At 42.6% G+C, this 13,916-nt stretch overlaps 1 protein-coding gene across 1 annotated transcript in view; it reads right to left on the bottom strand.

The window, feature by feature from the left end:
• Nucleotides 1-13,916, bottom strand: part of LOC138691464 (zinc finger protein 664-like) — a 62,646-nt gene that overhangs the window by 45,634 nt on the left and 3,096 nt on the right. The gene's annotated exons all lie outside the window — the stretch shown is intronic.

The following is a 13,916-nucleotide window of genomic DNA, read 5'->3' as shown; positions in this document are numbered from 1 at the left end:
ATCTCTCTTGTTTTAAGTACACATTCACAGAGTACCTGAATACAATTGAAGCGTCAGCTGGAACAACGTTGTAAGTTACAAAATTTTCATTCGGTGTGTTTCCGTGTAATAATGTTGTATGTCATGTTACCTTGCTATACTCCTTGGCTTGCAACTGTCCATCAATGCAGTACGTGAAATTTGTCCACTCAAAAGTTTGCTACCCTCATAAGAACAAAGTTGTACGCATATACACATTTTTGCAGCTCCTGTAAATTTTACCAAATATAACTTATAACGTTGTTCCAGGCGACGCTTCAATTAAGTGCCTCTTGAAAAATGTTGTTTTAGCATATTTTGCTTATGTAAAATAAATTTGAATTGCAGACACAGTGTATTTTTATTGTTTTAAATAGCCTACAGTGTACCTGGTCATAATTTTTAAAATGTATTTATCAAATCTTTGTGTTTGAATCATCTTAGCCTGTTAAGACATCACTGTGAGGGATCCAAGCAATAAAATATATATAAAAAGTAACGATATGAATATGTTTGCATACATGAATCACTAGGCCTAGCGTGAATGAAACAGCTCCCTTGCAAAACATAAATGCAAATTCCAAAACTTTCAGGAAATGAAGAAAAACTGTCATGTCTAAAATTCAATAAACTGTTACAGTTTGTTAAATAATAATACTGTATATAGCAAGCATATCTTAAGTCTGATTAGTGAAATATGTTAGGTCTACTCCTACTGGTGAGCGATATATGCAAGGAAGGAGAAGGTAACTTGCCACCCTACCACATTATCTCCTGACAGTTGTCTCATGAGTGATGCCTTATTGGTATTCCAATCTATCTTCGGAGAGTTGACTAACAACTAGCAGACACAAAATGAAACAGTTCTAGGAAAACTTTAATCAAGACCTATAATATATACATAAAACCTGTATTAAAATACTATTCAGAAGTATTCGCAACAGCATCAAAAAGAGACAGAATCCCTTGGGAGGGGGGGGGGGGAAATAAGCCTTGCACTTAATTACTGGAGCAAATAAAACTACTCCCAATGAAGCATTGAAAGTCATCACTTCAATTAAACCAAGCAGTAAGTGCAGCACTAGCTCGATTGACAACAGTTCCTGCTGTAACTTCGTGGACCCCACAAAAATCTCCTACTGTTGTCAATGTTCTCCCAGTGGCATAGAATCTCAATACCAGTAGTAGTTGGTCCATTGGAGGTAAGGCATTATTTCTGGAAAAATGTATAAACAATGAGATTTGGTTACAACTTTACCTGTAAATCTATACAATAGCGTTACCAAAAGAAGGCAAGGACTTCCTACAGGATAGCCTGGAAGAGAGAGGTTTGGATGTAGTTTTGACTTTTTTTTTTTTTTTTTAGACAATTGTAAATATATGCAAATCATACTAACCTGTCACTAACTCGATCTTACGAAAACTTGTCTTTTCCCTTTAATTAGTAAGGAAACAGAGTAATGAAATGAATGCGTTGCCCTTCCCTGCCGCCTACCCTTCTATCTCGATAGAGCGATCCCGCCTACCCGTACCTCTCCACCGCACTCCACTTTCACAGCAACTTTCCACCTTTATTTGGGAAATTGGTGTCGGCACTCAATTTTTCTTTCGTTTATGGTACATATGACTTGACTAGAAGCCAAATATGTGAATACATTTGTATCTTAAAGTGGTAACGCAATTGTGAAGGAATGGTAGTTTACCATATAAAGGATTTTGATATATTATATACTGTTAATATTTTTTATATAAAAGTATTTTGAAACTGTTATTATTGTAGGTTGCCCTATATTATTATACCAATCACCTTCATACCTTGTAAGGGCAACAGAACATCTGCATGAAGCAACATTCTAACCTCACTTCTACTGTATTACAGGTTACTGTACTTCAAAGTAATTATTATAGTGCTATTATATACAAAATATTGATGTAATACCTACCGAAATAGTGTAGCTTATTATTAACTGTGTACTTACGAGCTGTGTCTTGTTTCAGTTGATAATTGATTTCATGTAGTAGGTTTCGTTATTCGAAACTGTCTAAAAAATTTCTCGTCATCCCATTCTTCAAAATTATTTGGACGCAGCCTAATTCGTTTTGCTGTTCTGATATAACGAAGCATCTGCTCCAGAACTTATCATCAGAATCAGTATCAAAATTAAATTGATCCTTCAAATCACCAGCTGTACGACGTGCAGCCATCTTGATTTCAACACCGAGTTCCAACCTCCGGATAACGCCAATCTGCTACTCTGCCTCCCGGATTGCTAATCTGGAAGTTTATAATAAGAAAGAAGTGCGCACAAACGTGCAATTTAGTTTGGTATGAGTTACTTCTCTTTACTATATTCCAACAGTGACTTCGTTCTATTCACACATTTACTAAAATGATATTTTGGACACGCTTCGTTGCACAGTTTGCACACGCATTCGGGGGAAGGTTCGTGGTACTCTGATCTTCTGCACAGTTTGTGGTGAAAACCGTGAACTGCTAGCCTTGTTATGGCGCTTCGTAGCTTGTTGTTCGGCCCTGTCCAGTTGCGGTTGATCATCGCGTCAGTTCCATAGAATTCACTTTCTATTTCCGCCTTCTTCTCTTGCATGACCGTGCGTAGTCGAAGTTCTGCTGCGGTAGATGGCAGCATGAGTCTGCTTCGTAGTTCCTCTATCAGGAAGGGTTCTCGCGCGAGTTCGTACGCCATTCTGGAGGGTGCATATTTTGAGATTCCCAATGCTGCTTTTAAGAACCTTGCTTTGACGTTCTCCATGGTCTTGAGGTCATTGTAGTTTAGCCGGGTCCATGTGATGTCCAGTCCATATGACAGTATAGGGAGTATCTTGGCATAGAAAAGCTGCATGGCTGTTGAGAGTGCTAGTTGAGTAATGTCTGTTATGTCGTGGATAGCTATTACTGCGGCCGTTGCTCGTTCTTGAGTGTGGATTCTGAAGGATTTTGCTGTCGTCTGTATCGTTACACCAAGGTATTTAAATGCATTTGTAATTTGCAGGGGTCGATTTTGTATCCAGATTGTGTCACTTTTTGCTATTCTTCCTCCCTTTCTGAATACCATTTCGACAGTTTTCGACTGGTTTATGAGCAGACCGTTTTCGTCAGCCCAAGCTGAAAGGTTGTTCATGGAGACCTGTAGCTCTCTTATGTTGGTAGACCCGAGCACCATGTCGTCTGCGTACATGTACATCACTGTTGAGGGAGCCTGTGTCTGTATTACGTCCGCTGTCATGACGTTGAAAAGGAGCGGGCTTAGAGGGTCTCCCTGTGGTACCCCTCTAGTTTGGCAGACTTCCTTGGACTTCTGGACTGTATCGTCTATTTGAATGAAGTTTTGCGCTAATATATTGTGGACCAGGTTGAGGACGTGTTTGTCCAGACCTTGCATGTTGTTCAGCTTGTCCATTAGCCGCTGCCTGTTTACACTGTCGAATGCTTTGCAGTAGTCTACGAAGACCGCGTAGAACTTCTGCTTCGGTACTCTCAGGGCCTCTTCGACATCTCCGAGGAGGGCCGTCACTGCTTGGAGGGTCGAGCGGGAAACCAAATTGTTGCGCGGGGATTTGTGGTTCCAATACTTTTGTTAGCCTGGTAGCTAGGATGTTGGTGAGCAGCTTAAGGGGGTTATTTTCCAGTGCTATCCCCTTGTAGGAGTTCGGGTCTGTTGTCGGGCCTTTCCCTTTGTACAACATTTTCAGGGTGGCGTGTCTCCATGAGTGTGGAATTTCTCCGGTTTTTAGACATTTATTGTAGAGTTCTACCCAAGTGTCTATCAGTATTGTGCTGGTGTCCTTTATGAATTCGTTGAAGATTCCGTCCGGACCGGCTGCTTTGTCCTTTTTTAGTTTTACAATTGCAGTGGTTAACTCCTGTGCTGTGATTGGTTGGGATGGTGCTGCTTGGGCGGGATCTATTTTCATGTAGGCTTGTTCTGCCCCGTTTGGGTTTAGGATTGTCTGGAAATGGTTCCGCCAGGTTTCCATTTGAATGTTTGGAAAGCGGTTTGAGCTCCTCCTCTTTAACGCGACGAAAGGATCCGTTCTTGCGGCTTCTGCTGTCTCCCGCCCTTTTCTTTCCGTGTACTCGTCTTTCTTCTGCTTTATGAGTGATTTGAAATCACGCCTGGCTTCAGCATAGTGAGCTAAGTCCTGAGGGCTATTTGTTGCTCTTGCCAGGTGTAGTGCTTTCAGAGTGCGATTTCTTTGGCAGTGGCATTGAGCGTCGAACCAAGGTTTGGCTTTTCTCTGTGACGCTTGTGATGTTGCCGAGCTGATGAGAGTTTCAATTTTCTCCATTGCTTCCGTTAACTCGTTGTTGTGTATGTCTTTCCTGATTGACTGGATTTCCAAGGCCGACTCCTCCAGTACCTTGGTGTTTATTCTTCTGGATGTTTTTGGACTTTGGTGTTTCATTTTGTGGGCTGTGAGAGGGTGGATCTTGAACGTGGTGACCACCGGGAGGTGTTTTCTGATTGGGGTCAGTGTTGATGTGGCGAGAACCTCTTGTCTTTGTACTTCTATGTCGTTTCCTCTTATAAATACCAGGTCTATTGTACTGCTGCCGTTTGGGGCGATGTATGTTTTCTCTTGAGCCTTGTTTATGACCGTGAAGCCTTCTTCTTCTAGTGTTTCTGTTAATATCCTGGTTCTAGGGTTGTTTTTGTCTAATCTGCAATTGAAGTCGCAGGCTAGTATAATTCTTTCATTTGGTGCAGTACTCTTGATGGAGTTCATCGTTGTATCCATGACTTGTGCGATATTAGTTTGAGGCCTGAAGTAGAGGCCTATGATTGTGACTAAGTTGGTCTTCATGATTACTACGTTTTCCTCTGTCTCTTCAAAGATTTTTTGGCCTATTCTGGGACTGGTGTAACAGGATACTCCTCCTGAGGGCCTGCCCTCCGCTGTCTGTATTGCTGGTGCGTGGGTGGCGTATTTTCCTGAGATGTCGACAGGCTCCTTCGCTAGGGTTTCTGTAAGGACTACAATGTCGTAATTTTGTAATATGTTTTCCGGGACGATGCTCATTACGTTTCTTTGGCCTTCTATGTTCCACAGAAACATGGTCCATTGCGCTCTTCCACTGTCTTGTCTATTTCGTGGCGTGATGTGGGTTCTAATCGAGGCGTGCTCCCCCAACTCTCCGAAAGAAACGAAAGCGCCTCACATTTATCCCTGCTGGCCAAAACTCATCCTTGCTCACCGTCTCCAGGGTGTTGAATGGAATTCCTACTTTGAACGCCTTGGTGCTGCCTCTGGTTGGTAGTTCCTCGCATATAATTTCTTCGGCGATTCCCTTCCTGCTTAGAAAGTTCTTCACTGACTCGGGTGTTGATTCCTGTCTCAGCCTTCCCACGAAGAGCCAGGCCTTTCTCTCTGCTGCCTTTAGGACGTTGTCTTCCGTTCCGGTGCCTGTCAGCGTACCCGAGCTTCTAGGTTGTTGCTGTCTCCTCCTGGGTCTTGCTTCCGTCCATGATTCTTCATCGCTGATCTGCATTTTGTCTTGGGCGTCATTTTCGATTTCAGTTGTGGTCCTCTCGAGTCCCTCTCTGGAAGTTTAGCCTCCTGATTGCACATAACCAAAAGTCGTAGTACGCAATTACAACCCAACTTCCGGATAAATATGCCATCTGCCGGATAAGTTTAAACTAGAACTTTATCCGAGAGTCGTAGTCGTTGCTTACGAGATTATACAAGCTGGCGCATAGAGCTTGAAAAACGAGTCTGAAGTGGTTCCCTCGTAATGCCAATTCCGCCGCTCGGAGCGCTGTTCTGCCCTATATATTCATAGCAGAACACTTAAAAGACATTGACATTTGGGACATTTAAAGGACTCATCATTGCTTATTAAATGCTTCGTACAATATTTTATGGACAATAGACGTAATTTGCAAACTTCTACTCCTCAATTATATTACAATAAAAGGCTGTCATTCTTGATATTAAAACATATTACATATAAACTGAGGGACTGTCTGCTCTGTACTTCAGTTCATACACCAAACATTTCCGGAAATAAATTAACTTGACATCTTACATATACGCACTATAGCCTACCTTTTTCACCTAATATTATTAATATTGTTATTAAATAAGATATTGCAACTAATTAAGATACTGCATTATCTTTAATTTCCTTGAATTCATAATTACGCATTTGCAAGAAGGCCTAACTTTTCCCTCTCTTTTTAAAAAAAATACGGACGTCACAATAACTGAGAAGTATAATTATTGCGCGATTTTTTCTTGCAGTGGTGAAAACATTTCTATAGGCCTACTGATTAATCTATTGAGCATAGTAATAGTAAACGCTGTAGTATTTTAGTGCGTGTACGCCTACTTAGCTCTTGTAAAACGAAATTTTCACTTTCACTTTCAACGGAACACTCGCGTATATTCAGTTCTTGTATCTTGCAGTAAATTATCCATTTGTGATCATCTTTCCAATATAACCTCCCATTGAAACGACCACTTAAAATCATGAGCTAGAATTTATTATTTTAAAAACATATCCACGTACATACTGTTTTAATTGTTATGAACCACAATACAAAAGACAACACTGTGAAATTGGATTAATTTACCAAGATCAACATCAATACCGGTAGTATAAAATCACATATAGGTCTAGGCTATATTATTTCATTACTTTATGGTATTAATTAGAAGAATTAATTTTGAAGAATTTACAAATATGCTGAAATAATTTATGACACCTCTTATAGAAATGTAAAAATATGTATGTACATTTTGAAACAATGGGTACAGCACCACTTGAAAATGTTGAGCATTTTAACAGTAACTTGTAAATTGTTCCATCACGTTGTCTATAGTGTTCATTTATTGTAGCACTTTTAGAACGAACGTGGTTCACATACATAAGAAGAAATGACGATGGAATGAGTCTAACACATACAGTTTTCTTTAATTTTTAGCAAATGATGAAGTTGAATATATACTGTTACTTCATATCCTAACATAAGTAGAGTTGCCACCATAGATGTAACACCTGAAATGAATAATATAAAATAAATTAATGTATTGGTAATGATACAAGAATAAAAAGAAATTAGGCTAGACATAACCTCACAAAATTACAAACACATACTAAAACAAAAAAAAAAAAAAAAAAACTTTACGTATCCGTATATAATAAAACTAGATATTCCAGATATAATTTGTTTCACACGATAACCACCTCAGCCTATTTCGGCAGCAGCCATTATTAGTTACCGTTTGAGGTGCATACCTAATCTCATACTAACCTTGTTAAGTTCTCTAACCTAATTCACTGATAATTACGTAACAATACACAGGTCTAAAATACAGACAAATACACATTAATTACCTAATAAGTACAGCATGAAGATAATTCATTACTTTTGTCGGTATTTTCTAAAAGAGAAAGGGAAAACAGTAACAACATTATCTTCAATGATTACATCACGTCGTTCACATTTTCATTAGGCCTATATCAGTAATGCTTGGTAAGTGAAACAATGCATGAAATTATTTTACATTTCGGGTCACATCATTCGAGAGTCGGAAAATGCAATTCGCCACTTTTAACATAGCATTGCTTGTTATATGAGAGAACTTTGACATTTACCTTAACCTATAAAGATACGACCTGTTGGTACCGAGTTCTTCACATAGCAAAACACAGACAATTTTCGAATATAACTTAGCTGAACAAACTTCAAATAACACTGTAATATGTTTGGCATATTTATAATATTCGTACTCAATCAGTAATGCACAATTAATCGAACTATTTTCACGATGCACAATGCTTTGTAATGGTACTATTCATCATTTCATAGGGCAGAGAGGCGAACCTAGCGGCAGAAATTGTCATGACTCACAGAGACCTACTCACGATCGTGCTATGCGCCAGCTTGTGTAATCCCGTAAGCAACGGTCGTAGTACAGGCCCTAAGAGTAACTACAGAAAAGAAACCACTGGTCATTCGGCATCCTTTGGTTAGAGCATAAGCCATCTATATCCAGTAAATTTTGGGTGAAATACTACAGTGGCCTCTTGGGGTTCATTCTCAGAGAAGTGAATACTAATGACACCAATATTATTGAAAATACCTTTTACGTTTTGTAGAATAAAGTCTGCATCTAACAGGGATGGAGCATTCCAATTCCGCGAAACCTGAAAAAGACTGGAAAGTAAGGTGACCACGTGACCATATTCCTCAGAGTCGAAGCTGAGAAAAAATTGGTAACTACAGCAATAATAATTTTTATGATAATGTACAAACATTATACTACAAGCATGGTGGAAGAATTCTTTCACCATGTACTACAAGTGGCAGTGGCATGCGCAGAATTTTGTCAAGAAGGGGAGGGGGTGTCCTTATTAAAATTGTTTATAATTAACATTATCGGTATTTTAAATGTTGTGTATTATTATTATTATTATTATTATTATTATTATTGTTATTATTATAATTACACTGGTCAACAAAATTAAACATATTTTTTGTTAAAAGATGAAGAATGGGTGATTCTTACAGCATTTTTCGTGCTGATTTCAAATATTTTCAAAATGTTTCTATCACTCAGCGTTTCTGAGTAATTATATGAAATGTACTTCAGACTTTTCTAGTATTGATACCTTGTAACATTTTACCTAAATCATATTTATTTACCTAAAATGTGTGTGAAATAGATTTTAGGCTATTCTTCGCTTGAGAATCATCTCTTTTGAGTGTCCAGCAGTAGTCTGACAGAATATTTGGGCTCCATTTTATCTGGTAGCGGCTTTCCATTTCAGAAAAATCCTGATGAAAATGCCCCCCTTGTTCGTTGCTCATTACCCGAAGGTTTTGAGGAAAACTAGATGAGAATCCAAGAAGTTCTTTTGAGAGATACATGACACCGCATCACGTTATAGTTCCTAATCAGCTCTCTAACAAGTTCTCTGTAATCTTCTGATCTGTGGTTCCTTGGAAGTAATAGTCTGTTGAATGATCCTTAGGTTCCTGGCATATAATTGGAAAAGGCATATGACGGGATCCATTTAGCCAACCAGTTAATAGAATTACACGGAGCACCACAGATTTCAGGGACCTAGTTCCTTTCCTCATCTATTTCGCAATCAAAATAACACTTGTAAGCTCTTTTAACTAGTGTAAAATTCGCCTGTGTGCTTTCGAGGTATGTTTTACATACCTCACTTAAAATTAGGACAAAGGAAACACAGGTTATGAATCTTGTTTCATGAATGTAAGTTCCAACTTACCTGAGAATTAATACTAACTCTCACAGTCTTCAGGAATAAAGTTCATTGTTACGGATTCTGACTTCACAGGCAACAGTGATCTAAAGTTATAAGTCAATTGTTAAAGCAATAAAATTATGTATTTGAATTTTTTTTTCCATTAGCATGTTAAGGACAGTATAGGCCTATAGCAATAAAAATAAATAAGTTTTTTTTAATTACAAAAAAAAATGTAACTGTTTGTTGTTTATTATGTATATTATGTTCCATTCTCTGTAACATAGTCGCATATTAATCAAATTATTAAATTTATTACTCATGTCCTTAACATCAACAGGGTGACCAGATGGAAAAAATTAAATGGAGGAAAAATGACTGAAAATGGAGGATAGTTCACAAAAAAGGAGGGCAATGGGCACTATTTTGAACAATTAAAATGATGCTTAAGGACTACGCAGAGTGTCCCAAAAATGTATACATTCTTTAATAGCTCATAACTAACTCACTTTTTAATATTTTTCAGGTGTCACCGCTTAAAATAATGGCTGAAATGAGACTAAACTTTGAAGAAAAAAAATTCATTCTGAAGTGCTACTGGAAGACCGAAAACATAATGTGACAGCGACGTGAGATTCGAACTCACGACCAGCGTCCGGCAAGAAAGCAGGTCGCACAGGCTCCACGGAACACTGAGTGACGGCGCCGCGCGGTGGAGAGAAGAGAGGGGGGGTGTATTACGTCAACGCGACGAGAGTGCGCGCGCATCTAGTGCTGGTAGAGAGGAGAGGGCTCTGGATTTTTCTGGAGTGCCATCTCTGGAGACGCATGGAACTTTCGAGGCTACGTCGCTGTGATTATAAAAGAAGAAGCGCCAGCGAACTAGAGCAGAGTTTTCAGTTGATTAGTCAGCCAGTCAGTGAGAAAGCCAGAGCAAGCAAGCCAGTCTTGTGTACCGGAGTTCGACTCGAGTGTGCGTCCGCAACTGCGTCAGCATCCGAAGGCCTGAGTTCGAGTGCAGCGGACCGCAATTGGAGGGACCTGAGTTCGAGTGCAGTGGACCGCAGTTGGAGGGACCTGAGTTCGAGTACAGTGAACTGTCTCTGAAGGTCTGTGGTTCGAGATACTGTGAACTCGAGTGACTGAGATAGAAGAACTGTGAACTGAGAACTGATAGTTTTGATTTGTAAATAGTGCTTTGTAAATATTAGTTAAGATTAACAGTTCATTGTTGTTCGTAATAGTCCAAGTAAATTGTCATTGCCGTCAGTGGAGTGCTATAACGAATACTGTGTTGAGTGAAAATTCTATTGTTGACGAGAGCGTTTAAGGTGAATTGTAGAAAGGAATTATTGTTATGACGAATAAATTACATTGTTGTTACTAATAAAATTCACACTGGTGTCAGAATCGGGACATTATCGACAATGGAGAACCTACAGCAGATCCTGCAAGCCATCGCGGAAATGAAAGCTGAAATGAAAAACGACATAAGTGCAGTAAAAGCAGAAATGAAAAACGATCAGTGAAGTAAAAGATAACATGAACAGGCACATCAGTGAGGTTAAGAACGACATAAGTGATGTGAAAACGGAGATGAAAAGTGACATAAGTGAAGTGAAAACGGAGATGAAAAGTGACATAAGCGGAGTGAAAGATGACGTCACTACGCAAATTGAAAGCGTTTCGGCCCATGTAGATGGAATTGTCGCCATCGTGAAAGACGAACTTAAGGCCGATTTAGATAAACTAAACCAAAATTTTACAACTATAAACGAGACAGTAGCCGAGTTGAGACAGGATGTAGACCATTTTGACGGCAAAATTCGCGCTCTCGAACGTCGTCAAGAGGAAACGAGTGTGCTGATGGACCAACATGCTGTAGAAAACAAGCACATCCTCGCGTTGGTGGATCGCCAGGCTAGAGAACAGAAACAGATAATTGCCGAGGAAGTTCAACGGGCCGTGGAAAGATCGACGTCAGAATTGAGGACCTCATGTAGTGGCCATGTGGAACCATCGCCCTCAGCCAGGCATTACAACGTCAAGACGCCGAAGTTCGACGGTACGACGTCTTGGGCGATATTCCGTCGCCAGTTCGAGGCCATCGCAGAGCACAATGGGTGGACGCCGGCAGAGAAAACTACTCAGCTGCTGGCCGCGCTTCAGGGACAGGCGTCGGAGATTCTTCACAGCGTTCCAGAAGACGGGACAGCCGCTGAGATAATGGCGGCCCTGGAGGGACGTTATGGTGACCATCAACTTGCTGCAGCATTTAGGACCCAACTGAAAACGAGGATCCAACAGTCAGGCGAGTCCCTGCAAGAATTTGCGATGGCGGTGGAACAACTGGCCCATAAGGCCCTCAGGGGCCTACCTAATGATTTCATCGCTGGAGAGGCGGCCTACACCTTCGGCAGCGGAGTTCGAGACCCCGAAATAAGACAACAGCTACTCTTGGCAGAGCATCGCACCATCAACGCAGCTCTGGCGGCGGCACTCAGGATGGAGGCAGCAAAGTTGACGGCGAATGACTCGACGTCGCACCGGATTAGGAGCGTCGCGGCGGCCGACGTCGAGGAGCGTCAACCGAAATCACCCGAGCGACGAAGACGGGGAGTGCCTACCTGCTGGTCCTGCGGCGAGCCTGGACACCTGAGGAGGGACTGTGACCGATCTGGTCACAAACAGGAAAACTAAAAGGGACCGATGCGATGAGGGGCACGTCGGCGCCGTCATCACCATCCCCTCGGCTGATCTTGAAGACGGTTAACAGAAGATGCGACGATGGGCTGATTGCTGACGGATGGATAAGGGGCCGCCCATGCAGAGTACTGGTAGACACCGGGGCGTCGCTCACCATCGCCAGACCGGAAGTCGTGCGTGGCCCACCTGGGAGGACGCCGCTGCGCCGATATGAGCTACGTACTGCCTCGGGCGAGAGCCTGCCCATCCAGAAAGAGGTTTTCCTGGATTTGACCTTGGGAAAGAGGAGACTGGAGATGTGGGTGTTCGTCGCCAACATCACTGAAGACGTCATCCTGGGACTCGACGCCATGCGGATCTTCGATGCAACGATGGACGTCAGGCGCCGTATCCTGCGTTTTGGTCAGGATGAAGTGTTCCTGAGGGACGTCGAAGACCAACCCATGGCCAGCAGACTCACCTTGGAGAATCAAGTGACAATCCCAGCAGGCTGCGAGATGGTGGTGACGGCAAGACTGGACGGACAACCTAAGAGAAACCTGCTCCTCGATTCGCAGGCAACTCCGATAGATGGGGTTTATGTGGCCAGATCCCTACTCCCGAATCAGAAGGTGGTACCGGTGAGGGTCCTGAATGTCACCAATCGGGACAAGGAGGTGCCTAGTGGAACTGTACTAGGTAGCGTCGAGCCGGTGGTGTCTGTGACGTCTCTGGCAGATAACGAGGAGTGTCACCGACCACGTCCAGATCTAGACCCATCACTGAAAGAGCTGGCTCGAGAATTGCCGGCGAATTTAAGCAAAAGAGAAAGAAGACAAGTCCACGATCTACTGACAGAATTTCAGGACGTGTTCAGTCTGTCTGAAAATGACTACGGGAGAACGGAGAAAGTTCAACACCGCATTGACACCGGAAATGCTCGCCCAATCAGACAACCTCCTCGACGCGTCCCTCTTGCTAAACAGAGGGAGATTGACAGCCAACTGGAGGGCATGAAAGCAAGAGGGGTCATCGAGGAATCCGACAGCCCTTGGTCATCACCTGTAGTGCTGGTGAAGAAGAAGAATGGGGATCTGCGTTTCTGCGTGGACTACAGAAGACTGAATGACGTCACCAGGAAAGACTGCTTTCCCCTCCCACGAATTGACGACACCTTGGACACCCTGGCCGGAGCAGAGTGGTTCTCGACGTTGGATCTCAAGTCAGGATACTGGCAGGTGGCGCTACATCCTGAGGACAAGGAGAAAACGGCATTCTCTACAGGACCAAAGGGAAATCACCAAAGCTGCAGCGTGCCTGGGATGGACCATACCGCGTGGTGACCCGGATTAACGACGTGGTGTACCGCATCCAGCGACAACCTCGAGGGAAGATGATGGTGGTGCATCTGGACCGATTAGCAGCCTACCAAGGGACTGCCCGAGACGAGCAGTCCTAAGGAGGGAGCAATGTGACAGCGACGTGAGATTCGAACTCACGACCAGCGTCCCGCAAGAAAGCAGATCGCACAGGCTCCACGGAACACTGAGTGACGGCGCCGCGCGGTGGAGAGAAGAGAGGGGGGGGGGTTATTACGTCAACGCGACGAGAGTGCGCGCGCATCTAGTGCTGGTAGAGAGGAGAGGGCTCTGGATTTTTCTGGAGTGCCATCTCTGGAGACGCATGGAACTTTCGAGGCTACGTCGCTGTGATTATAAAAGAAGAAGCGCCAGCGAACTAGAGCAGAGTTTTCAGTTGATTAGTCAGCCAGTCAGTGAGAAAGCCAGAGCAAGCAAGCCAGTCTTGTGTACCGGAGTTCGACTCGAGTGTGCGTCCGCAACTGCGTCAGCATCCGAAGGCCTGAGTTCGAGTGCAGCGGACCGCAATTGGAGGGACCTGAGTTCGAGTGCAGTGGACCGCAGTTGGAGGGACCTGAGTTCGAGTACAGTGAACTGTCTCTGAAGGTCTGTGG

The sequence above is a fragment of the Periplaneta americana genome, chromosome 16 (genome assembly GCF_040183065.1).
Source record: "Periplaneta americana isolate PAMFEO1 chromosome 16, P.americana_PAMFEO1_priV1, whole genome shotgun sequence".
NCBI lineage: Eukaryota > Metazoa > Arthropoda > Insecta > Blattodea > Blattidae > Periplaneta > Periplaneta americana.
The sequence above is the reverse complement of the archived record's forward strand: the minus strand, read 5'-3'. Positions and strand labels throughout refer to the sequence as shown.